We start from the raw sequence: 25,736 nt of genomic DNA on the forward strand, positions 1-25,736 counted from the left end.
ATTTCATCACAAACATTACCGGGTTTGTGGTTCATGGACCAAGGGTCATGTGATCGAGCCAGCAACAAACCTCCGATAAACCACGATGGTTTTTACAGAGGTTGGTGGGGTTCGTGCCATCAGTGTGTGTGGCAGATATGCTGACACTGCTCAATTAATTGTCAAAGAATGGGTTTTGGAGGGGGGGGTCCTCCTAGGATCCCAGAATCTGCACGTGGCAGAGAAGGCTCTACCAGCCACAGGCAGCTCCTGGCTGCCATGCCCTGTCCTTCTGTAGCTTACTTCAAACTGCACTGTGGGAGGAGAAGTTGTCCCCAGGAGATGAGGAGGGGGAGGAGCCTCAGTCAATAGAAGAAAGAGAGGCTTGGCTCAGAAGCTTTGCTGTGCAATTGAGAGGAAGTTTATAACTCTGCTACCTGGAATTACAATGACACACACGGCCCATCCAGGTCTCATTTATGTCAGATCGGGCCCTCATAACAAATGAGTTTGACACCCCTGGCCTAGATTATTTCAGAATGGAACTCAAGGTGATTTGCTTGTCCAGGTCCTGTGATGATTTGGACATTTCCCCTTGTGTTCCTAGAACTAAAAGTCAGCATAACTCGGCAAATACCCATTTTATTTGGAGCCAGTTTGGTGTAGTGGTTAAGTGTGCGGACTCTTATCTGGGAGAACCGGGTTTGATTCCCCACTCCTCCACTTGCAGCTGCTGGAATGGCCTTGGGGTCAGCCAGAGCTCTCTTATCTGGGAGAACCGAGTTTGATTCCCCACTCCTCCACTTGCAGCTGCTGGAATGGCCTTGGGTCAGCCAGAGCTCTCTTATCTGGGAGAACCAGGTTTGATTCCCCACTCCTCCACTTGCAGCTGCTGGAATGGCCTTGGGTTAGCCATAGTTCTCTTATCTGGGAGAACCAGGTTTGATTCCCCACTCCTCCACTTGCACCTGCTGGAGTGGCCTTGGGTCAGCCATAGCTCTGGCAGAGGTTGCCCTTGAAAGGGCAGCTGCTGTGAGAGTCCTCTTCAGCCCCACCCACCTCACAGGGTGTCTGTTGTGGGGGAGGAAGGTAAAGGAGATTGTGAGTCGCTCTGAGACTCTTTGGAGTGGAGGGCGGGATATAAATCCAATATTTTCTTCTTATAGTGGGCCCCAATTTTTAAAGGCTGTGCATATGTGTGAAAGAGAGAGGATGGTGCCTGCCACTTATATGTGTGTGTGTGCGGCAGGGGGGAGCGGTTGGTTTGTTCTCTGCTCCTGGCTCTGTTTCTTGCCACCCCTCCAGCAATCAGTGGAGGAAAGAAAAAGAAAAATCATTCTCAGGTGATGGTGTGATGTTACTTCTGGGGGAAACCTGCAAGTGACATCAGTCCATTCTAGAATTCACCAGATGCTTTATGGTTATTCCTAGAGTAGCATGACATCACTTCTGGGTTTTCCCGGGAAATGAGATCATGAAGTTGCCTGCCAGCACCCACCACTGCTGATTACCAGCCACTGGCTACCATATTTACATGCAGTCCTTAATAAAAAATACTCCAGTCTAAAGGCTCTTCTGCATCCCCATTTTCCTTTTGTAAGTTCCTGTTGCTTTGGGTTTTGTTTTTTCTGTTCCAAATGTGTTTAACTCCCTCTTTTATTTATTGCTTTAAATTTATATCCTGCCCTCTCCACAGATGGATTCAGGGCAGCTAACAACAGCCAGAAAAATTACATATTAAAATCACTAAAACAATACAGAACTAAAACCCATAAATACATCATTATGGTGCCCTTCCCAACTTCTTCTGGTGGTCCATGGCGTCTTCAGTGGGCCAGTTCAGTTTCTATTAATTTCTTAAGTTGTTCTATCCCTCGGTGGTCCTTGAGACATTATCTAATTTCTCATAGCTAGTATTCGCTCAGTTATTAGAGTGGCAGCACTCAGATGACATGGGCTAATTGGAATAATTCTGTTTTGCAGGCCTTGTAGAATTTGGAAAAATCCCACTGCCACCAAGAAAACTCTGGCCCTCGTAGAGCTCAGTCTAGCCTCCCTTGGTCTGGGGAGGGAAAGAAGGTATTGTGGAGAACATGTGGGGAAAGGTAGTCCCATAGATAGGCAGGTCCCCAGCCATATAGGACTTTATAGGTCAGTATCAGCACCTTGAAGCTAATTTGGAATGCAATAGGCAGCCAGTGCAGTTCTTATAGCATTGGTTGAATGTGCTTGTTGAAGGAGCCCCATTAACAACCATGCTGCAGCATTTTGCACCAGCTACAGCTTCCAGATTAAAGTCAAGGGCAGCCCTATGTAGAGGACATTACAGTAGTCCACTCTTGAGATAACTGTAGCATGGCTCACCATCGCTAAGTCACTGCACTCCAGGAAAGGTGCCAACTGCCATACCTGCAGCAGATGAAAAAAGACAAATTTGGCAGTGGCTGCTATCTGGGCCTCCATCGTTAGAGAGGACTCCAGGAGCACTCCCAGGCACTTGACCTTTGGTGCTGATAATGGTGGCACTCAGTTAAAAGCCGGCAATGGGATCTCCCTTTCCAGGCTGCCACGACTCAGATAGAGAACCTCCGTCTTCGTCAGACTCAACTTCAGAACTCAGCCTGAGCCAAGATACCATGACTTGTAGTGCCAGGTCCAAGTTATCTGGGGCACAGCCCGACCAGCTGTCCATCAATAGATAGAGTTGGGCGTTGTCTGCATATTGAGGCCATCCCATCCTGACAACCTGGGCAAGAGGGCACATGTAGATGTTAAATAACATAGGAGAAAAAACCGCCCCTTGAGGCACACCACATATAAGTGGGTTTGGGAAATTGCAGCCATGGACAAAATAGCAACACAGATCTATGTAACAGAAACCCCTATTAAAGAGAATAATTTTGTAGAAAAATGGTTCCCCTTTTTTGAATATATTAACACCAGTACAGAATTTAAATCTATCCCTAAAAAACCCTCAATTTTTCATTTTACTGCCATTGCCTTCTATGATATTGATATGTGTTTCATTTCTGTTTATGGTAAACAATGATAATGTTAAGATAATGATAATGTTAAGTGTTAGTTTATATTTTTGTTTCTTTTATTACAAAAATGTTCATTACCACTGCGACAAATAATTATGAAGAAGATAGTGTCAAGCATGTGGGTTCAATGACGAGTCAAAGTTGATACAAAAACTACGTTTATTGATAGACCGATACTTTGGCCGAAGCCGGTGCTTGAGAAGAATGAAACTGATACATTGATACACAACTTTTAAGGCATACTTCAAAGGGATTCCAAAGGTGGGGGAAAGCAAGGGAGCGTTCACACATAGAATATCAAAACTACATACATTCCCAGGGCGTTATCAACCATTCGTCCTTGCTATGCCCAGATGGCTCATCCTCCCGGAGGAGAATTCATGGGAAGGTGGTGATAACTTTGTTCTCTTCACACTACCCCTAATTAAGCAGTCATAAAGCGGGAGGAAAGCCAGGAAAGAATAATAAACTAACAACATTTGGTCTTCAGGGATCTTCCCCAGACCTGTCTCCAGCAAGGCCCTAAAACCATCAGTTATTGATCAGAATTAGCCATGCTTGACAGATAGTAGCTGTAATTGTGTTGTATATTTTTGAAAAATTAATTTAAAAATTATGTATTAAAAAAATAACATAGGAGAAAGAACCGCCCCTTGAGTCACACCACATATAAGTGGGTTTCGCCGAGACGATTTCTACCCAATCACCTCTCTTTGTCCCCGACCTTGGAGAAAAGAGGAGAGCCATTGTAAGGCAGACCCCCAAATCCCCACGTCAGCTAGAATGCCCTCTAGCAGTTGATTCTGTATTGCATCAATTTATGTCCAGTATAAAATCCTGTAGTTCAAATTTGCTGGGAGATATGCCGGACATAAAGTGATGTAGTATCAAACTTACTACTAGAGAGAGCAAAACACTTGCAAAACAGAAAAAGCTCCTGAAGCAACAGGAACACACAGATGAGGAACAAAGAAGCCAAGTTAAATCACAGAAGCCAAGTTCAAGGTGCAATTATTGAAGTTTACTCTGACCGCAAGCAACTCTCCAAGATCTCAGGTAAGGCTTTCCTAACCGTTGGAGCCAGTTTAAGCAGGCCTACTCAGAAATCAGTCCCATTTTATTCAGTGGGGCTTACTCCCAGTGAAGTGTTCTGAGGACTGCAACCCATGCTACCTAAACCAAGCAAAAGAAGAGTCTTACAGCTCCTCAAAGGCATGCAGATTTATTGATGCATTGACTCATTTGCTGGCTACGGGAGAGGCCAGTAACTCAGCCCCCTTCACACTAAGCCCCAAACACTGGCCCCTACTAGGGATGGGCACGGAACATGAAAATGGTGGCTCATTTCATTTCATGGTTCGTTGGGCTACCCAAATCAATGGTTTGTTTTATTTCATGTTTGTTTTTTTAAAATTTCCTGAACCATTTGTGGTTCATTGATTCATTCTGTTTGGGAAGGTGTAGAACAGTTTCTAAGTGGAATAGAGATGCCAGACTTGCAGCAAACTCTTCAGTGGACATTCCTCGACTTCCTTTCGAAGTTTGGTGTGAATTCAATTTCAGGGGGGCAAGCTACAGCCCCGCAAAGCTGGTGTCCCCAGCAAACTGCGGGGTGCCTCAGGGTGCGGTTCTTTCCCCGATGTTATTTAACATCTATATGCGTCCCCTCGCCCAGATTGCCCGAAGGTACGGGCTGGGTTGTCACCAGTATGCTGATGACACCCAGCTTTATCTGCTTATGGACGACCGGCCAGTCTGCACCTCAGAAAATCTGGACCGGGCATTACAGGCTGTGGCTGGGTGGCTCAAGCAGAGCAGGCTGAGGCTAAATCCGGCGAAGACAGAGGTCCTTTGCTTGGGCCGTCGGGGTCCGGGAAGGGAAATACCCCTTCCGGTTTTTGACGGTGCGCCGCTGAAGGCGGCGCATAGAGTCAGGAGCCTGGGGGTACTTCTGGAGCCTTCCTTAACAATGGAGGCCCAGATAGCAGCCACTGCCAAGTCCGCATTTTTCTATCTTAGGCGGGCAAGGCAGCTGGCTCCCTTCCTGGAGCGCGACGATCTAGCAACGGTGATCCATGCTACGGTCACCTCGAGGTTGGACTACTGCAATGCCCTCTACATGGGGCTGCCCCTGTGCTGAACCCGGAAATTGCAGCTGGTGCAGAACGCCGCCGCCCGGTTGTTATTAGGGCTCCCAAGGTGGGAGCACATCCAGCCGGGACTTCGGGCTCTGCACTGGCTGCCAATATCTTACTGAGTTCGATACAAGGTGCTGGTCATTACCTTTAAAGCCCTATATGGCCTAGGACCTGCCTACCTGAGGGACCGTCTCTTCCCACACGTTCCCCAGCGAGCACTAAGATCAGGAACCCAAAACCTCCTGGTTGTCCCCGGGCCAAAGGAAGCCCGCTTGAAAGTTACAAGAGACCGGGCCTTCTCCGTAATGGCTCCATCTTGGTGGAACCAGCTGCCGGAAGAGGTAAGGGCCCTGCGGGATCTTACTCAATTCCGCAGGGCCTGTAAGACATCCCTCTTCCGGCTGGCCCACAACTAATCAGCACTGAGTACTGAATATCGAAGACTGAACATCAAATACTGAACTTGTAACCGATGAGTGTAGCTGTAGGACCGCCGTCTGAGTTTAATGTGTATGTATATAACAATTGTTTAGATTTTTAACTGTAAATTATGAAATGTTAATTTTAATGTTTAATTTTAGATTCCATGTTAGTTTTATATGTTGTAAGCCGCCCTGAGCCACCTAGTGGGAAGGGCGGGATATAAATCTTAGATAAATAAATAAATAAACTGCTCTCCTAGGAGCTGAGGAAAGAAAGTGAAGCCGCCTTGCAGCTTCCAGTCGGTTTCACCCCCAGGAAACTTGGAAACAGATTAGATGGCACAGCTCCACTCTCCCAGCCCCTGTGCTTCTGATCAGTTTCACTGGAAACTGATGACAAATGCAGGGACTGGGGCCAGTGGAGCTGCAGCGTCTAGTCAGTTTCACTGGAAACTGATGAGAAGTGGTGGGTGGAGAGCAGAACTACCACTTCTAGTCAGTTTCAGGAAAATGACTAGAAGCACAGGCTGCTGGGGAGAGCCCAGCTGCTGCTTCTAGTCCATTTCACTGGAAACTCACCAGAAGTACACATGCCAGTACCAGGCTGTCTGGGAAAATGAAGCAAACATGAACCAAACACACCAAGGGGGAAAAAACCCAGCTTGTGTTGCGGTGCTGCAGGAGCAGCCAAACCAGTTCAGAAGGAACCACGGATCGGCCATTTTTAGCATGAATCATGCTTCGTGCTTCTGTTCGTGCCCATCCCTACCCTTGTTTGTTCCCTCCCCTATGTACAGCCCATTTTGTACTGTTCCCTCATAATGTGTAAGCATGAATTAATGAAGGTTGTTGAGACAATGTGACTCAGGAAGGTGCTTTGTACTGCAGCTGACCTGAATAACTGAGATTGCGTTGAGTCGAAAAGTGCCAATGGAATCTCAGACTTAAAAGGCTTTGCTCTTATCTCTGAAGGGCAGAGGCAGGATCTGCAGCAAAGAGGTTTTGTTCACCTGCTTCTTGCTTGCTGTTCTGAGATGCTCACGATACCGTAGATGAGCTTTCATTGTCTCGTGCTGGCATGGCTTTACTGGAAACCTAAAACTGCCATTGATGCACATTGCCTTGCATACGCAGGCTACAGCCAATTCCTGTCCATTTGAATGCAGCCATCTGAAGAAACCCGCAGACTCCCACCTCCCACCCCCAGTCCAAGTATTTTGCACGTACTGCAGCTTAACATTTCCTTGCAAATAATATTATTCTGTGGAATCTGCTCAATTGTACACTCAAACAGCAAAATTTACAACTGAAATAATACCCTAATAAGATTTGCGCATCAGAATGCGTCTAGAGCTCTTCTGTAGTCTCATCTTCCTTGCTTGTGTATTCTTGTCGCTTGGTGTTTTTTGTGTTCTGCTCCCGTTAGTGGCTGATTTGCTCTATCTTGCACTTCCAGCTGATCCCAGCTTTAGAAACCCTGAGTCAGTCCCCAGAGGCAGTTTTGGAGTGGATCATGTGGGTAAATAAACTGAAACTTTATTCTGACAAGATGGAAATTCTACTGGCAGGCAGAAGTCCCACCTGGGATTAAAAGTGTCACCTGTTCTGGATGGGACTACATTCCCCTTGAAGGAGCAGAATGCTGTGGGGGCTCTTAGACCCAGGATTACTGCTGGTTAAGGAGGTGGCAGCTGTAGCCAGAAATGCCTTTTGTCAGCTTCAACTGGTTAGTCAGCTGCAGCCTTTCCTGGGCAGAAAAAAAATCTGACTACTGTGGAGCATTCTTGGATTACATTTATCTTAGAGCATCCCCTGATTACATCTATAGTAGATTGCTGCAATGCACTGTACATTGGGCTACTTTTGAGAAGTGTTCGGAAACCTCAGTGGATTCAGAATGCTGCAGCCAGGATGTTGCCTGGAGTGGGTTGTGGAGACCACATCGCTCAAGTCTGGCCCATCTGTACAGGCTCCCTATTTGCTTCCAAGGTGTTGGTTGGCCTTCAACGCCCTATGTGGTTTGGGACCAACATACTAGAAGGACCACCCACTCCTTTCTGAAACTGTCCAATCAGAGGCCTTGCTTCAGGTGCCCCCCCCCCCCCGGGCCTTCTGAGATTAGGCAGGTGGCAACCTGGAAGAGGGCCTTCTTGGTCATGACACCAAAGTTCTGGACCTCTCTCTCCCCACCGCAGGGAGATTGGTCTGTCCCCTTCTGCTGCCATCTTCTGCCAGTGGGCAGACTTCTTTTGTTTCATTTGTCATTCTTTCAATTATTCCTCTTTTCTCAACAAAATTTTAATTGTTGGGGGGTTTTTTGTTCTGTATATATTTTAACTGTTTTTAATTGTTTTAATGTTGTATGATGGGTAGTTTATTTTAATGGTTGTTAAAATGTGATTTTTTTTTAAAAAAAAGTATGTTTAAGTTGTTACCTGCCTTGGTGGCCACCAAGGCAGGTAACAACTTGAACATACTTTAAATATTTACAAAACATAGTTTATTTACAAAATATAGAAGAAGAAGAATTGCAGATTTATAGCCCGCCCTTCCCTCTGAATCAGAGACTCAAAGTGGCTCACAATCTCCCATATCTTCTCCCCCCACAACAGACACCCTGTGAGGTGGGTGGGGCTGAGAGGGCTCTCACAGTAGCTGCCCTTTCAAGGACAACTCCTGTGAGAGCTATGGCTCACCCAAGGCCCTTTCAGCAGGTGCAAGTGGAGGAGTGGGGAATCAAACCGGGTTCTCCCAGATATGAGTCTGCATGCTTAACCACTACACCAAACTGGCTCTCGTAAATAAAATGAATGGATCAAAACGGCAGCAGGGTGGGACAGAGGTAAGACACTTGTCCTGTCTCTAAAAAATAGTCTACTGTTCATTGGTCTCCCCTATGCAGGCACACCACAGCAATCCCCCAAGGTGTATGTGTGTGTTTTGGGGAGGGAAGCCTCACATCCAAATTCTCAGGGTCTAACCACGTGCTGCATGGTTCATGTCTTGTCTCTCATAGGTCCTGACAAAAATATGTATTCTGGGAGACTCTTCAATGCTTTTTCAGGTTGGGGAAATAGGAGAAGGCTCACATACCTGAGAATCTGTTTCAACAAGGACTGTCAACCCAAAGGTGGGGTCTGAAGTTCTCCCACAGTTATAGCTCATCTCCAGACTGCAGAGATCAGTTCCCCAGGAGGAATTGGCAGATTTGGAGGTTGAGCATAAGGCACATCATAACACCTAGGAGGAATTGCACAGTGGTATCACAGCCCTGCTGAACTTCCTCCCCTCTCCAAACTTTGCCCTCCCCGGACATTACCCCCAAATCTCCAGGAATTTCCCAAGCCAAAGTTGGCAAAGGCAACCCTAGTTTCAACCAAGATCTAGGATTGCCATCCTCCGATGGGGCTTAGGGGTCTTCTGGAAATACGACTGGTCTCCAGCCTACAGAGCTCAGTTCCTCTGGATAAAATGGCAGCTTTGGACTCCATGGCATTGTACCTCACTGAGGTTCCTCCCCAAACCCCACCTTCACTAGGCTCCACTCCCAACTTCCATGTAGAGTTGCCAAGTCTTATCTGGTCCTCTTCTAAGGAGTCTTCAGTGCATGTACAAAGTGCATGCACCACAAGTACACCACCCAGAAGGGACATCATTGCACTGGGCACGTCTCACGGGGACATTCATTTGAGGGAAAACTCTATGGTCATCATACAGTTTTTATCCAAATGCTAGAGCATCCCCCATGCAACATACCTGGCACGATGATGTCATCTCTGGGTGATGTCATTGCACTGGGCATGTTGGGCATGCCAGCGCTCTTCTAGGGGCAGGGCTCCCCCTGCTGGCCAGTTCTGTGGCAGCAGGATGGAGGTCCCAAGATCGGGGAACCCCCATCCCCAGCAGAGAATGGGAACCCTCCCCCCTGGAATTCCCAACCCAGAGCTGACAACCCCATCAGGAACCCTTAGCCCACTTCTGCTTGAGAGGATCAGGAGCTGGCATAAGGATGAACCTATTAACAGCACACTGGGCAGTTAAGGCTTCATTCCCAGCCCTACTGGCTTCGCATTCTGCAGGAGTGCAGAGTTTAACATAAGAACATAATAGAAGCCATGTTAGATCAGGCCAATGGCCCATCCAGTCCAACACTCTGTGTCACACAGTGGCAAAAAATGTACACGCACACACACACTGTGGCTAATAGCCACTGATGGACTTCTGCTCCATATTTTTATCTAAACCCCTCTTGAAGGTGGCTATGCTTGTGCCTGCCACCACCTCCTGTGGCAGTGAATTCCACATGTTAATCACCCTTCCTTTTATCAGTTTTAACCTGTCTGCTCAGCAATTTCATCGAATGCCCACGAGTTCTTGTATTGTGAGAAAGGGAGAAAAGTACTTCTTTCTCTACTTTCTCCATCCCATGCATTATCTTGTAAACCTCTATCATGTCACCCTGCAGTTGACGTTTCTCCAAGCTAAAGAGTCCCAAGCGTTTCAACCTTTCTTCATAGGGAAAGTGTTCCAGCCCTTTAATCATTCTAGTTGCCCTTTTCTGGACTTTCTCCAATGCTATAATATCCTTTTTGAGGTGTGGCGACCAGAACTGCACACAGTACTCCAAATGAGACCGCACCATCGATTTATACAGGGGCATTATGATACTGGCTGATTTGTTTTCAATTCCCTTCCTAATAATTCCCAGCATGGCGTTGGCCTTTTTTATTGCAAACGCACACTGTCTTGACATTTTCAGTGAGTTATCTACCACGACCCCAAGATCTCTCTCTTGGTCAGTCTCTGCCAGTTCACACCCCATCAACTTGTATTTGTGGCTGGGATTCTTGGCCCCAATGTGCATTACTTTGCACTTATTAGTTTGCACATATCATTAGTTTGCAGATATCATCCTCTTCTGAGAAAGGGCAGGGCTGCTTTCATGCTGATTTTTGAAAGAGGCAAGAGTAGAAAGACTTCAGAGACACATGGCCATTTCCGCAGAACATTCTCCTCTGTGTGTGTGTGTGTGTGTGTGTTCACGGAAGGGAGTGGGAGCTGTGCAAGTGACTGGTTGGTGGAGGAGAAATGGGACCCGTCCTGCCCCACCTCCCGCATGCTGGGAACAGAAAGTTCTTTCTTTGCTACCCTCAACGTTCGCTTTGGGTGGAGGCTGGGATTTTGAGCACGGGATTAAGTAAATAAGTCATATTAAAATGACAAAATGGGTAAATAGAATATAATGTGAAATGAAATGTAAATTGGATTTCGGCAAACACTTTCTAGGCAGCCCTCCCGTCAAACCCCATCAGGCTGCTGCCAAACCCCGCTGCGCTTTCGGCTGGCCGTTCTATTACATGTTGCCACTCAAGGGCATTTTGGTGTTTTCTCTCCCTGGAAATTCATTTGCATTTAAATGATTTTAAATAATCATAAAAGCCAAGTGCTATGAAGTTTGAAATTAGTTACTGTCTATAAATTGCAATGCCATTAAAAGATGATTTTTGAAGAGCTTCTGCAGTCTCAAATGTATGCAGATTAAAATCTAACAAAGTGCACCTTGTTACAAAACTGTAAAGAAAGGGGTGACGCACGCTTAAAATTGATTTATTCTCCTACTAATGCCTATAAACTTTACATAGTTTCCTTTCTTCTGAAAGTAGAAGGAAGAGGAAAAAAATAACTTTTTTGTGTCTGTACACTGACTGTGTTTTGCTCTGGGCTGGCATTTGCCAAGTGCATCCAGAATCCGACCTTCTGTGTCTAATCTAACTGCTTTATTACACTACAATGAACGTTGCAGAGATCATTTAATTTTTAGGAGGGCATTAGAGGCGTGGAATAGAGTCAAGCTCCTCCGGAACAAGCAGGAGAAACTGATCTGCATTTTGAGACAGAGGAGCGACGGCACTCAGCTGAGAATTTCTGGAGCGGCTAGCTTCTTTGGAAGGCCATAAAGCCACATCTGCCATTAGGCCGAGCAAATCCAGCCCTGGTGGCAGAACCAACCGATGTCACTGCTCCAATTTCTCTTGCTAAGAGCACAAGCCCACCCAGAGGGGATGGGTAGCAGGGCTTTTTTTGTAGTAGGAACTCCTTTGCATATTAGGCTACACCCCCTGAATGTAGCCAATCCTCCAAGAGCTTACAGAACGGCCTGTAAGAAGAGCCCTGTAAGCTCCAGGAGGATTGGCTATAGGGTTGCCAAGTCCAATTTAAGAAATATCTGGGGACTTTGGGGGTGGAGCCAGGAGACATTAGGGGTGGAGCCAAGATCAAGGCTGTGACAGGCATAATTGAACTCCAAAGGGAGTTCTAGCCATCACATTTAAAGGGACGGCACACCTTTTCAATGCCTTCCTTCCATAGAAAATAATGAAGGATAGGGGCACCTTCTTTTGGGACTCATAGAATTGGACCCCCTGGTCCAATCATTTTGAAACTTGGGGGATATTTTGGGGAAAGGCACTAGATGCATTACTGAAAATTTGGAGCCTCTACCTCAAAAGACAGCCCCCCCCCCAGAGCCCCAGATACTCGCGGATCAATTCTCCATTATTTTCTATGGGAATAAATCTCCATAAGGAATAAGAGTACCCAGCAGACATTTCCCTCCCTTCCCCCCGCTTTCTGATGACTCTGAAGCGGGGGGAGGGCCTCCAAACCGGGGGATCCCCTGCCCCCACCTGGGGATTGGCAACCCTAATTGGCTACATCAGGGGCATGTGGCCTAATATGCAAAGGAGCTCCTGCTACAAAAAAAGCTCTGATGAGTAGTAGTGTTGCCAGTCCCCAGGTGGGGGCAGGGGATCCCCCGGTTTGGAGGCCCTCCCCCCGCTTCAGGGTCGTCAGAAAGCAGGGGGAGGGGAGGGAAATGTCTGCTGGGAACTCTGTTATTCCCTATAGAGATTTATTCCCATAGAAAATCATGGAGAATTGATCTGCGGGTATCTGGGGCTCTGGGGGGGGCTGTTTTGGGGGGTAGAGGCACCAGATTTTCAGTATAGCATCTAGTGCCTCTCCCCAAAATACCTCAAAATGATTGGACCAAGGTGTCCAATTCTATGAGCCCCAAAAGAAGGTGCCCCTATCCATTATTTCCTATGGAAGGAAGGAATTGAAAAGGTGTGCTGTTCCTTTAAATGTGATGGCCAGAACTCCCTTTGGAGTTCAATTATGCTTGTCACAGCCTTGATCTTGGCTCCACCCCTAATGTCTCCTGGCTCCACCCCCAAAGTCCACAGCTATTTCTTGAATTGGACTTGGCAACCCTAATGAGTAGTATCTGGAGACAGGGCCATATTATGACCTTTGTGGGCCCTAGCCACTTTGACCTTCATGGGCCCCTCCCACCATAATAATAGCTATATTAAAATTATTTTTGATATAATTTTAAATACTTCACCTTTTTCGCATTTTAGGAAAAATGTAATAGATTTTCATGGGCCCTAATTCTTTTTTTCTGATGTGAGAAAAAAAAAATTAAAACATTTCCTTTGACCCTAAAAGCTCGTTTTTCTCTTTTGATTCATGGGCTCCTTAAAGCATAAAGGGCCTTGAGCACTGTGCCTAATGGATGAGTGAGCCCTGTCTGGAGATCTGCTGTTATAACCGATCTCCAGACGACTGAGAAAATGGCTGCTTTGGAAAGTGGACTCCATGGCATTATACGCTGCTGAGATCCCTCCCCTCCTCAAGCCCCTCTCATCATGCTCCACTCCCAAAATTGCCAGGTCTTTCCTAACCTGGAGCTGGCAGCCAGTGGTCCCTCTAAGCTGAGTTAGTGTGAGCTAGCTTACAGTTTTTTAGCCTCTGGCTCTTAGCTCAGGAAAAATGGCCCCAGGGCAAACGAATGTATGCAGTAGCTCACAACTTTCATGCCAGTAGCGCACAAAGTTGAATTTTTGCTCACAAGACTCCATGGCTTTGAGGGAGTATTGTTGGCAGCCCTGAAGGATGGAAATGCATCAACCTCTCCGCAAGGACATCGCCACCTGCACCACTGTGGGGGCTGCCCAGAGGTGGGAGCTGCTGTAGTCTGGCTCCTCCAGCCCTGCTAACCAGAGGTTGCCAACCTCCAGGTGGTTATATTATTACTAACAAATTAATGTACACTACAATTCTGTACGTTCAAAAAGACTGCGCATATTATATCATGTGCTTGTTGAAATAATATAATAATTTGAATTTTATTTACAGTGTTGGTCACAATTCTATTGGATTAGGCTTCCCAACCCTCCCGCCTTGGCGGAGGACCCCCGAATTTTCAGCCTTCTCCCCCGCTCTTAAAAAATCTGGGGGCGGGGGGAGAGAGAACATACCTGTAGGCATCATGTTGTTTTACAGCTTGGGATCCGTTTTTAAAATGTGTCCCTTTAAGGCTGCACAGGAAACAGGAGACAGGAACGGCCCCTCCCTTTCTTTTCCTGTGCAGCCTTACTTTCGTTTTCACAGCGAGCAAATTCTGCTGGAAGAAGACCAAGTACGGTAAGTATTTGTGTGTGTGTGTTTGTGAGAGAGAGAGAGGGGGGATTCCATGGTATGGAGGCTCTTCCCCCCCTTTAGAAAGCATGGGGGGAGGGAAATGTCTACTAGGCGCTCTATTGTTCCCTATGGAGAATGATTCCCATAGAGAATAATAGGGAATTGATCCATGGGTTTTGGGGGCTCGGGGGGGGGGGCTATTTTTTTGAGGTAGAGGCACCAGATTTTTAGTATAGCAGCTAGTGCCTCTCCCCAAAATACCCCTCAAGTTTCAAAAATATTGGACCAGAGGGTCCAATTCTATGAGCCCCAAAAGATGGTGCCCCATCCTTAATTATTTCCTATGGAAGAAAGGCATTTAAAAAGGCGTGCTGTCCCTTTAAATGTGATGGCCAGAACTCCCTTGGAGTTCAATTATGCTTGTCACATCCTTGTTCCTGGCTCCACCCCCAATGTCTCCTGGCTCCACCCCCAAAGTCCCCAGATTTTTCTTTAATTGGACTTGGCAACCCTATATCGGATTATTGTTCTTGTTGCTGTGTCTTTTACCTTGATGTGGTAATCTCCTGGGGAAAAAATGAGTTGGGGATCTCCTGGGGAAAAAATGAGTTTTCTCAAATATTTAATATTTTTGATGACCTCTTCTTTTTCTTTTCTTTGGTTTTTTTTTTTTTTTAAACATCAGTTTTATTGACCGGAGAAAAACGGAATGTGTCATCTTTCTATGGACCTATATTTAAAAACTAAGCAACCTGAATGATTCAAGTACATGCAAATTCCAGTGCAATTTCTCAGTGTTTTCAGTATAAGGATGTGACCCTAGGCTCACTTTAAGAACCTGCCCTCAATGCTCCTGGAAGGGAGATGTCTGACGTCTGTGCTCCTGCCAACTGGACGCAGACAAAGCAGTGGAACACATCTTATTATACTCCTATTTCACATTCATTCCATGTATCTCACCCCTGCTCTATCTAAGTTCTCAGGAACGTAAGAATATAAGAGTAGCCATGCTGGATCAGGCCAATGGTCCATCTAGTCCAACGCTCTGTGTCACACAGTGGCCAAAACCCAGGTGCCATCAGGAGATCCACCAGCAGAGCCAGAACTCCAGAAGCCTTCCCACGGTTGCTCCCAAAGCATCAAGAGTATAAGCATCACTGGCCCAGCCAGAGTGTTCTGTCTATACCTTCTGGCTAATAGATACAGAAGGACCTCTGCTCCAAAGGTTCCATATGAAGATCTGATAAACTGTATGCATATCTCCTTCTTAGGGACTGATCTAATAAGACCATCTCTAAAGTGGCCAGATTCTGTGTTGAAGTGTTGGTCATAAGAAAGCAGATATTCCAAACCTTTTAATAACTTTTTCAAAATCTATAATCGTTTATACCTGTTAGGCTATGAATTTTATTCCTTGTATATTAATTTTATATTCACACATAGTTGCACTGGTAAGCTGTTTGGCCAGTCTTCCATCATAATTAATGTTGATGGTGGTGACCACTGGGCAACGGAAAATGCACAGACAACAAAAGAGTTTCTGGCTCAACATTAGGAAGAACTTCCTGACCGTTAGAGCGATTCCTCAGTGGAACAGGCTTCCTCGGGAGGTGGTGGGCTCTCCTTCCTTGGAGGTTTTTAAACAGAGGTTGGATGGCCATCTGACAGCAATGAAGATCCTGTGAATTTAGGGGGAGGTATTTGTGAGCTCCCTGCATTGTGCAGGGGTTGGACTAGATGACCCTGGAAGTCCCTTCCAACTCTATGATTCTATGAACATTGTAAGGCTGCTGGTTCTAAGTTGGGAAAGTCCTGGAGATTTGGGGGCAGAACCTGTTCAGGGTGGAGTCTGGGGAGGGAAGGGAGCTCAGCAGGGATTTAAAAGCACAAAGTCCACCCTCCAAAGCAGCCATTTTCTCCAGGAGAAATGGAATAAGTGTTTCAAAAAAATAAGTAAATGATTGATTTGTGTTGTCTGGAAATGAGTTGTAATTCTAGGAGATCTCCAGTCCCCAACTGTTGGTTGGCAACCCTCTGACCATCCCAGGGTCTTGCAAGAAAGAATCAAGGCATATCATTCCCTGCCTCTGAATAGCAACCCAAGTCTTCCTTGGTGATCTCCCATCCAAGTAGCAACCAGTGTCAGGTTGAGCCTGCCATGCTTTCTTTCTTGTGAACTACATTAAGTTTTGTTTCTCTAGTGCTTTCATGTAACCACACATTGTTAAGTAGGTGCAGGAGAGGGATGGAGGACAGAGACCTTGTTATACATGAATCATTGTTGTAACCAGCTTCCTTATCTAGTTGTTACAGTAATGGGCCCATTTGGCCTGGGAATGCAACTGTGACCTTGGAGGTGGGAAGCTTTGGAAGATGCCTCGTGTCTTGAAGCGCCATCCTCTGTGGGAACCAACAGACCCAGGGGGGTCTGTGCTTTTTGTTGGCCCATGCTTTTTGCTGTGTATAATTGTAACCCCTTTGCTTATCGGGTCATTCCTGGCAATGGTTTCTCGCAGAAGGTTAACTCTTGCATCTGACTTAATAAAGCCTAACCATATTCACATGACATATAGCAATATTACATATTCACATGAGCACAGATCTGTGGAGTCGATAACTGGCTGAGCCTTCCATATTGCCTGGAATCCCTAGTTTCTCCTTGCCCTCAGCAACACCCACTACATGCAATCCCAGATCATGCTGAGGGCCATCAGTATTTGGTATGATCTCAGTAATCTGAGTGTCTATGATGTGTTTTTGTCAATATCTTCAACCAGGGCTTGTTTTGTAGCAAGATCTCCTTTGCATATTAGGCCACACACCCCTGATGTAGCCAATCCTCCAAGAGCTTACAGGACTCTTAGTACAGGGTCTACTGTAAGCTCCAAGAGGGTTGGCTTCATCAGGGGTGTGTGGCCTAATATTCAAATGAGTTCCTGCTACAAAAAAGCCCTGTCTTCAACTGTGTGTGCTGTTTCCCTCACATCCTGGGCAGAATGCACTGTGGGAAGAAGGAAAGCACCACAGGGCCATATTTTAAGGCTCCAGGACACCATGCAATCTTCACAAGAACTACACTCAAGGAAACACCTCAACCTAAAGGCCAAGGCATCTGCTAAGCCCTCATACAAAACATTCCCCAGTATATAGTAGGGTTGCCAGACTCCCAACAGGGCTTGGAGAGCTCCAGGATTTACAACTGAACTCCAGACTACAGAGATCAGTTCCCCCGGAGAAAATGGCTGCTTTGGAAGGTGGGATCCATGGCACAATACCCTGCAGAGGTCCCTCCCCTCCCCAGGCTCCACCCCCAAGAGTTTCCCAACCAAGAGCTGGCAAGCCTTGAGAGACAGGCAAATGCTTATACCTTTTGTTTGGCGTGTTTGTAGTGGGCATTTCTCTTCATTGACCTAAAGCATGGCATTTTATAAACATGAAATATTTTATTTCATATCAGGAAAAAGAAAACTTGACATATTTATCACTTGGCAAGTGAGGAATATACAAACAAACTCATAAAGATAGCAATCGGGGAGGTACAAAATTTCATGAAAATACATCATGATTTCCTCTTGCGATGACATACTGAAAGAAAAGCAGATATAATGGATGCTTGTTGGTCTGTTTTATAAGATCATTCAGGTTGATATTGTGCCCCATAAAATATTACTTTTCAGATGATAATGTGGCAGTTATAGCTCATCTAGATTTACTTATCCAGTAATGGCTCTTGCAGTCTAAACCAGTGTTTCCCATTTGCAGAGTCACGACCCGGTACTGGGCCACGGAAGCCTCACTACTGGGCCACTGGAAAAGCCAAAGCTAACCCCGCCCCAACAAAGCTAGCCCCGCTCCATCTCCGTGTTGTGCAGAGAGGAGCTGGGCTGCCTCTCCATCCTTCTCCCCCGCTCCCAGTGTTGAGAGAAAAGCTGGCATCCATTGGCACTTTAGACCCATGAAGTGTTCTTCAGAGTATGAGCTTTCATGTGCCTTGCAGTATGTTCTTTTGGGGAGATTTCCCCGGGAGGCCTGGGCGGCAAAGAAAGGTGTGTGTGTTTTTTTGAGCCGGGAGGGGTAGGGAGTGAGCATTCCAGTAGCTGTTCTTTTTACCAAATGACCTCTGGGCAGAATTTTTGCTGGCTGGGGTCATCTGATGGTGAGGAAGGCTTTTTTTCCCCTTTGCCCCCTCTTCCTTCCTTCCTTCCTTCCTTCCTACCTTCCTTCCTTCCTTCCTTCCTTCCTTCCTTCCTTCCTTCCTTCCTTCCTTCCTTCCTTCCTTCCTTCCTTCTTTCTTTCTTTCTTTCTTTCTTTCTTTCTTTCTTTCTTTCTTTCTTTCTTTCTTTCTTTCTTTCTTTCTTTCTTTCTTTCTTTCTTTCCCTGCAAGTGATGCTCTATCTGTATTCTTGGTGCTGGAGGGGGGGGAGCAACAGTGGGAGGGAGTCTAGTGCCCTGGCCCCACTGGTGGACATTCTGGTGATTTTGGGGCATTATATGAGGAAATTTTGGACTGGATAGTCCACTGGCCTGATCCAACATGGGTCCTCTTATGTTTATGTTCTTTCTTTCCATGTCTTTCTTTTCTTTTCTTTTCCTTTCCTTCCATTTCATTATTTCCCTTTCTTTCTTTCCCTTTCTCTTTCTTTCTTTCCTTCCATTTTTGCTGGATGAAACTTTTCTGTTCATCATACTGTTGTTGCAGACATAGGAGCTCTGCCAATGAAAAGTTGGCACCCCCAGTTGTAGCCAGGTGGGCTTCTATGAGATTTCTGTGTGAGTGTAAGAGGCAGAAAGAGATTATTGGAGATTACTGCGGTATATCTCAACAGCACTGGAAGAGATGGCACTATGAACTTGGCACCAGTTCTGCTTTTAACAGCTGCCTGACACCAAAATTAAACTCCTCCTGTAGATATTTAAAAGGATGAAAGTAGTTCACTGGCTAAGTATCTGCACAACAGGTTGCTTTAAAGGCATGGGAAACACAGCCAGTAAAAAGCTGCAAGCCCCTCATAAATATCCTTTTTGGGATAACTGCAGAACAGCTTGTATGAACTTCATATAACTTGAAATTAATTCATTAATTGCAGTACAATTCTCTGCTACATTTCACAGCAATTTCCCAGTGTTTCAACCAAAGAAAAGTATGAAAAATAGCTGATGAAAGATTTTCTTGAAACCAAGCAAGCTTGATTGTAGCTTAAGGCAGGGTTCCAGTAGTAGCAGCTGAAGGAAGGACCTACTAAATGCGTCAGCATATTTTGAAGTAGAGCAACTGCCAGGGCCCAGTGTGGGTGGTACACAGTGCTGGCATTCCTGTTGGCAATGGCAACAGCACTCCCAACTGCATACACTGGCCCATGCTGTTGAGGAAGGGATGCAGGCAATTGAACATGGGCATTAGGAGTGCTTGCAAGCACTGGAGAAGAATACACAGGTGCATGCAGGTGTGGGGGTGAAAAGAGAGGACCGCCCACCTTCCACCCCCATTTTGGCTCAGCATGAGTTTCAGAGAGATTTTTCTGAAAATGTATTTACTTCCGAAGATGAGGCAGGTTTGGTCGAGTCCCTGGAAGTGACATCACAGGAAAAGGTGGAGTTTTGGTTCAGTGTGCCCCGGAAGTGACATCACTTGGTCCTTGACACCACAGGAAATGACATAATTCCTGGCTCCACCCCCAAAGTCTCCTGGCTCCACCCCCAAATTTTAGTGGGCCACAAAGGAGAAGTGTAAAAATAACCAGGCCACAGGAAAGAAAAGTTTGGGAAACCCTGGTCTAAACTCTATTTCTTCCATGTTCAGCTGTGTTATTTTCCTGTTTCAAAACTTTCCCCATTTGGGTACTAATCCTACATTTATTCTGGTATGTTATATCAAATTTAGCACTGTATTGATGTCCATACCATAACCACATTATGATTTAACTGTGAGAAATTACTACTTGCACCATGCTAAACCTAAATGGCACTCTGGGTTGGGAAATAGCTGGAGAAATAGCTGGAGATTATTCTATGTGTATACCGTAGACTAGAAGGGATACGTAGTCAAGTAATAACTAATCAAAATCTGACCTAAATCACGCACAACCTTTCATGTAGCTGATATAACTATCTGTATGCAATAACATATTTGGTTTTTAAGTGGGTTTTTATTATTTTTATTTATTTATTTTTTATTTATTTTATAATTTCTATCCCGCCCTTCCCAACAAGTGGCTCAAGGCGGCTGAGTTGCCATGAACCACTGAGAAAGGTGGAGTACACATATTTTAATAGAAAAATATTTTTTGACATTTGGTCATGATCAGAAACATTTCAGTCTGACTTGCGCTTACTCTTCACTGTTGGGTTTCAGTTGTGCAAGCACTGGGAGCAGTCGTAAGGGGAGACAGAAGACATGTGCTTGACAGGAACCTCAAACAACTAGAACAGTTAACAGATACTTCCACCAACCAGAACCATCCAGATTAGCACTTCTGTTTGCAATGTTCCCACTTCCTGTCATCATCAGAAGCTTTGTGGGGGTTTTCTAATTCGATATACATAGTTTATCTTGATTTCAGTAAGGCTTTTGATAATATTCTTGTTGACAAGCTGGTAAAATGCAGCTTGGATCCTTTTACTATTTGGTGAATCTGCACTCTTGGAGAGGAGTGACAAGTGGAGTGCCTCAAGGATCTGTCCTGGGACTTGTTTTGTTCAACATCCAGACCTTGAATTCAGCAGGAGCTCACAGGAGCACAGCTCCTGAATTTTTCAGACATTTCCTCCTCTTCCTCCCCACTGACCTTGTCCATTGAATAGTAGTGCAGCTGCATAACAATCTCTGGTTTAAGAGAATGGTCAGCCAGCCAGCCACCAGGAGCGTTGCCCCAGCAGCCCTCATTAATCCCTGGAGAAGCCCGTACCACCCTTTCTCCATTTATGAGACTTTGGGTGGCGAGTGGCTTGCTGGACTTCTGACTGGGGTGGGGGGGGTGCCAAGAAGAGCCCCTGGTGAGTGAGACCTGCTTGTGCTGCCTGGATCTCTAGCCAGTCCAAGAAGGCCTTGCTCGCCCGGGACTCTCCTTTCTTGCATTGGGTTGCTTTTGGCTGGTGAGGGGGGGCAGCACATGCTAATGAGCTCTACCACCTATTTTTCTACAAAACAACCCCTGTCAACATCTATATAAATGATTAGAATGATGGAAGAGAGTGAATGCTTATAAAATTCCTCAGTGGATCAGGCTTCCTCGGGAGGTGGTGGGCTCTCCTACTTTGGAGGTTCTTAAGAAGAGGCTAGATGGCCATCTGACAGCAATGCTGATTCTGTGACCTTAGGCAGATCATGAGAAGGAAGACAAAAAGAATTGCTTGGTTCTTGTGGCCTTTTCTTACACTCCCAGGGAAATGCTGATAACCACTTTGGGGTTGGACAGAATTTTTTCTCCAGGCCAGTTTGGCAAGAGATCCTGGAGGACTTTTTGCCATATTTTGGGCATGGAGCAGGGGTGCTGGGAATGTGTGTATGTTGGGGGAGGTATTTGTGAATGTCCTGAATTGTCCAGGGGGGGTTGGACTAGATGGCCCTGGAGGTCCCTTCCAACTCTATGATTCTATAAATATGGGTTATTTTCTGCATTAATTCATTCACTATCTGAGACTGCAGCCGCTGGACACAGACCTCAACTTGCATAATCTGACAGAAGGGACTGCACACAGCAGTGGGGGGAGGGGAGGCAGAGTAAGGGCCTTTTCTTTCCCAGATGTAAACACACCCACACACACCCCAAACCAAATGGGTGGTGAGAAAGGATCAAATATTTCTAACAGAGAGACCTGCAAATTCAGATTCTCTGACTTCTCTCAGAACCTAACTGCATGTTATGTTTTCTCTTGGGTCCTCCTTAAATCCAGGAGGTCACGGCGGTGATACTCCCTTTCACCAACTCCTTTGGTTGACATTTGGTCTTCTTCGCCTTGGGCGCTCCGGGTTTCGGAGTAAGGGGGGGGGGCCTCGAGGTTGCTCCAGGCAATTGGCGGCCAAGTGGTTTAGGTCTCCACACTGAAAACAGCGTCGGGGAGTCATTGGCTTAGTAGCTCCCCCAGCTGTACTGGCCTTTTTCCCATCTGGTTTTGCCCCCGACTGAGACTCACGTCCCCCCTTACCCCCTTGCTTCTGTTGCTGTTGTAGGGCCACTCATTTCATGTTGGTTTCAACTTCGCTCGCTAGTTGCACCCACCCTACCAGCGTGGTGGGGCGTGCTTGCTGCAGAGCCCGGTCCAGCACACTTGCATTCAGGCCCCTCTGGAACTGCTCTATCTTAATTTGTTCATTCCATCCACGGATTTTGGCCGTGTTGGCTCGGAACTCGGTGGCGTTCTCACGTGCGGACTTGGACCCTTGTTGTAGGTCTCACAGGGTGGTGAGGGCCCTAGTTTTTTGTAGGGGGTCCTTATACTGGGTTACCAGTGCCCAAAGGAATGTGGCCACCATGTCCAGCTCGGGACTTCTGGTCTCATATAGGCTTACGTACCATCGTTTCACAGCCCCTTTCAGCTTCGACCCCAGGTAGTCCACTCTGCTGAACTCATCAGGGAAGGTGTTTCCCCAGTAATTCATGAAGCTATTTGCTTGAATTGAGAAGTATTCCACCTCTTCTGGATCTCCGTCAAAGGTGGCGTCTAGCTCTCTTCCTCTCCCATAATCACGGGGAATGAGGGGCAGCAGAGGTGGCGGCAATAGCGGTTGTCTCACCAGAGGAGGTATTTGTCCTCCTCTTGGGTCTGGCTGCTACAGCACTCTCTCTAGTTGCCTCCTCATCTCTTGAGCCATGAAAGTAGCATTGGCTTGCATTTCATCTCTCAAACATTTAGCCATTTCAGCCATCTCGTCTCTTAATAACTGGAAGAGCCCCCTGTCATCAGGATCGGGTTCTTCTTCCTCCTCCTCTGTGCACGGCTGATCTATGTCATCCCCGTCCTCATCCTCCTCATCAGGTCTCGGGTGTTCTCGGTCATCTTGACCACCTCCTCCACTCACTCTCGAACCATCGTGGTCGCTCTCTTCTCCCGCTCTCGCCCGTAGGGAGGGTAGTGCCAGAATCACTTCTCTCCGAGCCAGTGCCTAATCCATCAGGGTGGTGAATGTTCGGGGAACCCACACTTTAAGAGTGATAAACAGTTGCTGGATATGCAGGGGGGATCCTCTCCCCATGACTCTTCAAGCATTGAGGATGTGCCAAGGGGGTGTTCGCACCCTGGCACCATCTCCTCTAGGCTCACCTCGCAGTCTGTCCAGAGTTGTAGGGGATCTTCTGTTGTCTGGAGTTCTTTCCGCCATACAGTCAGAAAGTTGCCAGTTCGGTTAAACTCCCGAGGGAGATTACTTCCAAAATGTCAAGCATCGATATTTCGCAATAATCAAACTTTTGTTCTTTAATCAAAGACTTGTTTTATTGAAAACTCCATGACTTGCTCCAAGACGGATTCCTTGGCTTACATAGTATTGAATAGTATCTTATAAACAAACTTCAAAAGGAAGGGTTACAGATAACTTCAAAACAATAACAAAAAGATGCAAATTGAGTTGAAGGTTCAAAGGCTATCTCTAGTATCTCTTTTATGGCTATGGAATATTAACATCTCCATTTCTCACACATTCTCTGCTAGCTGATAAGGCATGGCTGTGTGAATCTGAGGGAGAGGCATTCTACACCGTTAATACAAGGTTACACTAAACATCCTGGATCCAGATGGTTTTATTATGCAGCCAAAGGGGGGGAGGGAGAGAAGAGGGGAAGAGAAGAAAGGTATGGATAGAATCAACACTTAGAAATAGCATGCTTGACACACTGACCTGATCCAGCACAGCTTCTCTTTATGTTTTTATCTAATCGCACAGAACCTGGGAGGAGCCAGAAGACCTAACATGGGTAGCTGGTCTCTCAGTGTCTTTTAGCAGCCATGCATTTTTCTAGTAACAAGGGGATAAATAGGCACCATCACCATCCTTTCCAGAGGTGAAGTGAAGTTGAGCCTCAGCAAATACGGAGCATGGAGGTGCATCTAACCATGAAAAATGTTTATATTGTGCAAATACTTCCATGTAACATAGAAGAACAAAAGTTTATGGGTGGTTGAGGCCAATTTGTATTTTGCTGGAGTCTATAGCACGGCAGTTTCATCCACTCAGGTGACCTTCTTCAGCCGATATGTGACTGTGGATGAAATTATTCAATTGCAGTGTAAAGAGGGCTCAGGTGAGACTAATCCAAGTCGCAGTCAGAGACAGTGTGGAGGAGCTATTGATTTACACCCAGTGAAGGTCTCCATCTGGGAATAATTGCTTTGTCTCCTCCTCATCTTCTCTCGCAAAAGTCTCATTACCTGAGATCAGCAATGTGCGGGCACAGCGGTGCCCCTGTTTGAGATGAGGAAAGGAGTGCAGTTAATTTTAATTATTTTTCAGCGATACATACATATTAGAAGCAGAAGGGTGCTGATTTAAATTTAAGCTTGTCTGAAAACTGTGATTGACCTGTTGAAAGGTCTCAATATGTTTAAACAGATGACAGTATTTCTGAGAAATTCTGAATGGCTGGCCAGAGATGGAACATTAATCTGCAAAGAAAATCTCATTTGGTGTGTGGTGCATGGGTGTGCATATCTACACCTCATTTAGCAAATTATTAGTGCATTACAATGGAATGGGCAGAATGCAATTTCACCTTTGGATTTTTGCAACAATCCAGGCTTTGGTGGATTGGTTTCTGAGATGTTTGCACTGATTCTCTGGAAGATGATGGTCCATCTCTGCTAACTTTTATGGATCAGGCGGTCACTGAGCATGAATGAATAATTCTTATTGACCAAATCACCAACTTAAAAATTGTTTAACCCCAACAACTGTAGGGATATTTTAATTAAGAATTGTTTACTTAATTTATACCCTGCTCTAGTCCCCAAGGGGGAGCCCATGGCTCATGGGTACTTCTCTCCTCCATTTTATTTCTCACAATAAGACTGAGGACAAAATTTGAGTCCTGTGGTACCTTTAAGACCAACTAGCTTCGTTCTGGGTATACCTAGCGTTAAACTTTGTTGGTCTTAAGGGGGCCCCTTGACTCCAACTTTGTCCTGTTGCTTCAGACCAACATGGCTGCTCACCTGAATAATGCTGAGAGTTCATGACTAGCCTAAGGTCACCCAACAGGCTTCCTTGAGGGAATGGGGATTTGAACCTGGCCCCGCAGATCCCAGTCCAACTTTCTAACTGCCACACCAGGGTGGTTCTCTTCCCTACACAATGTTTTTTGCCTGGATTAGCATCAGCCTAACATTAAAAATGAGAACAAAACAGATGCCATCTTGCCATCCCCCAGACAAACACTCCCCAAGTAAAAACGTTGCATTGATTGGGTTCTGGCAGTGCCAGGTAAAGCAGGTGTCCTCCTCAAGTCTACTCAATAGGTTTACTCCAAAGAATGGCTCATAGGATTGTGCTGTCAGTCACAGAAGTGTACTTGGGACTAGGGGTGTGCATTCGGTTTGGCCGAACCAAAGAAACCTCTGAATCACCCCTGATTCGGAAGTATACAGCGCTGTATACTTCCAAATCCAATTTGCAGCCATAATATGGGAGCCATATACGGCTCTCCGTATACTTATGAATCAATATTTGGAAGTATACG

Source organism: Heteronotia binoei, chromosome 9, assembly GCF_032191835.1.
Source record: "Heteronotia binoei isolate CCM8104 ecotype False Entrance Well chromosome 9, APGP_CSIRO_Hbin_v1, whole genome shotgun sequence".
Taxonomy (NCBI): domain Eukaryota; kingdom Metazoa; phylum Chordata; class Lepidosauria; order Squamata; family Gekkonidae; genus Heteronotia; species Heteronotia binoei.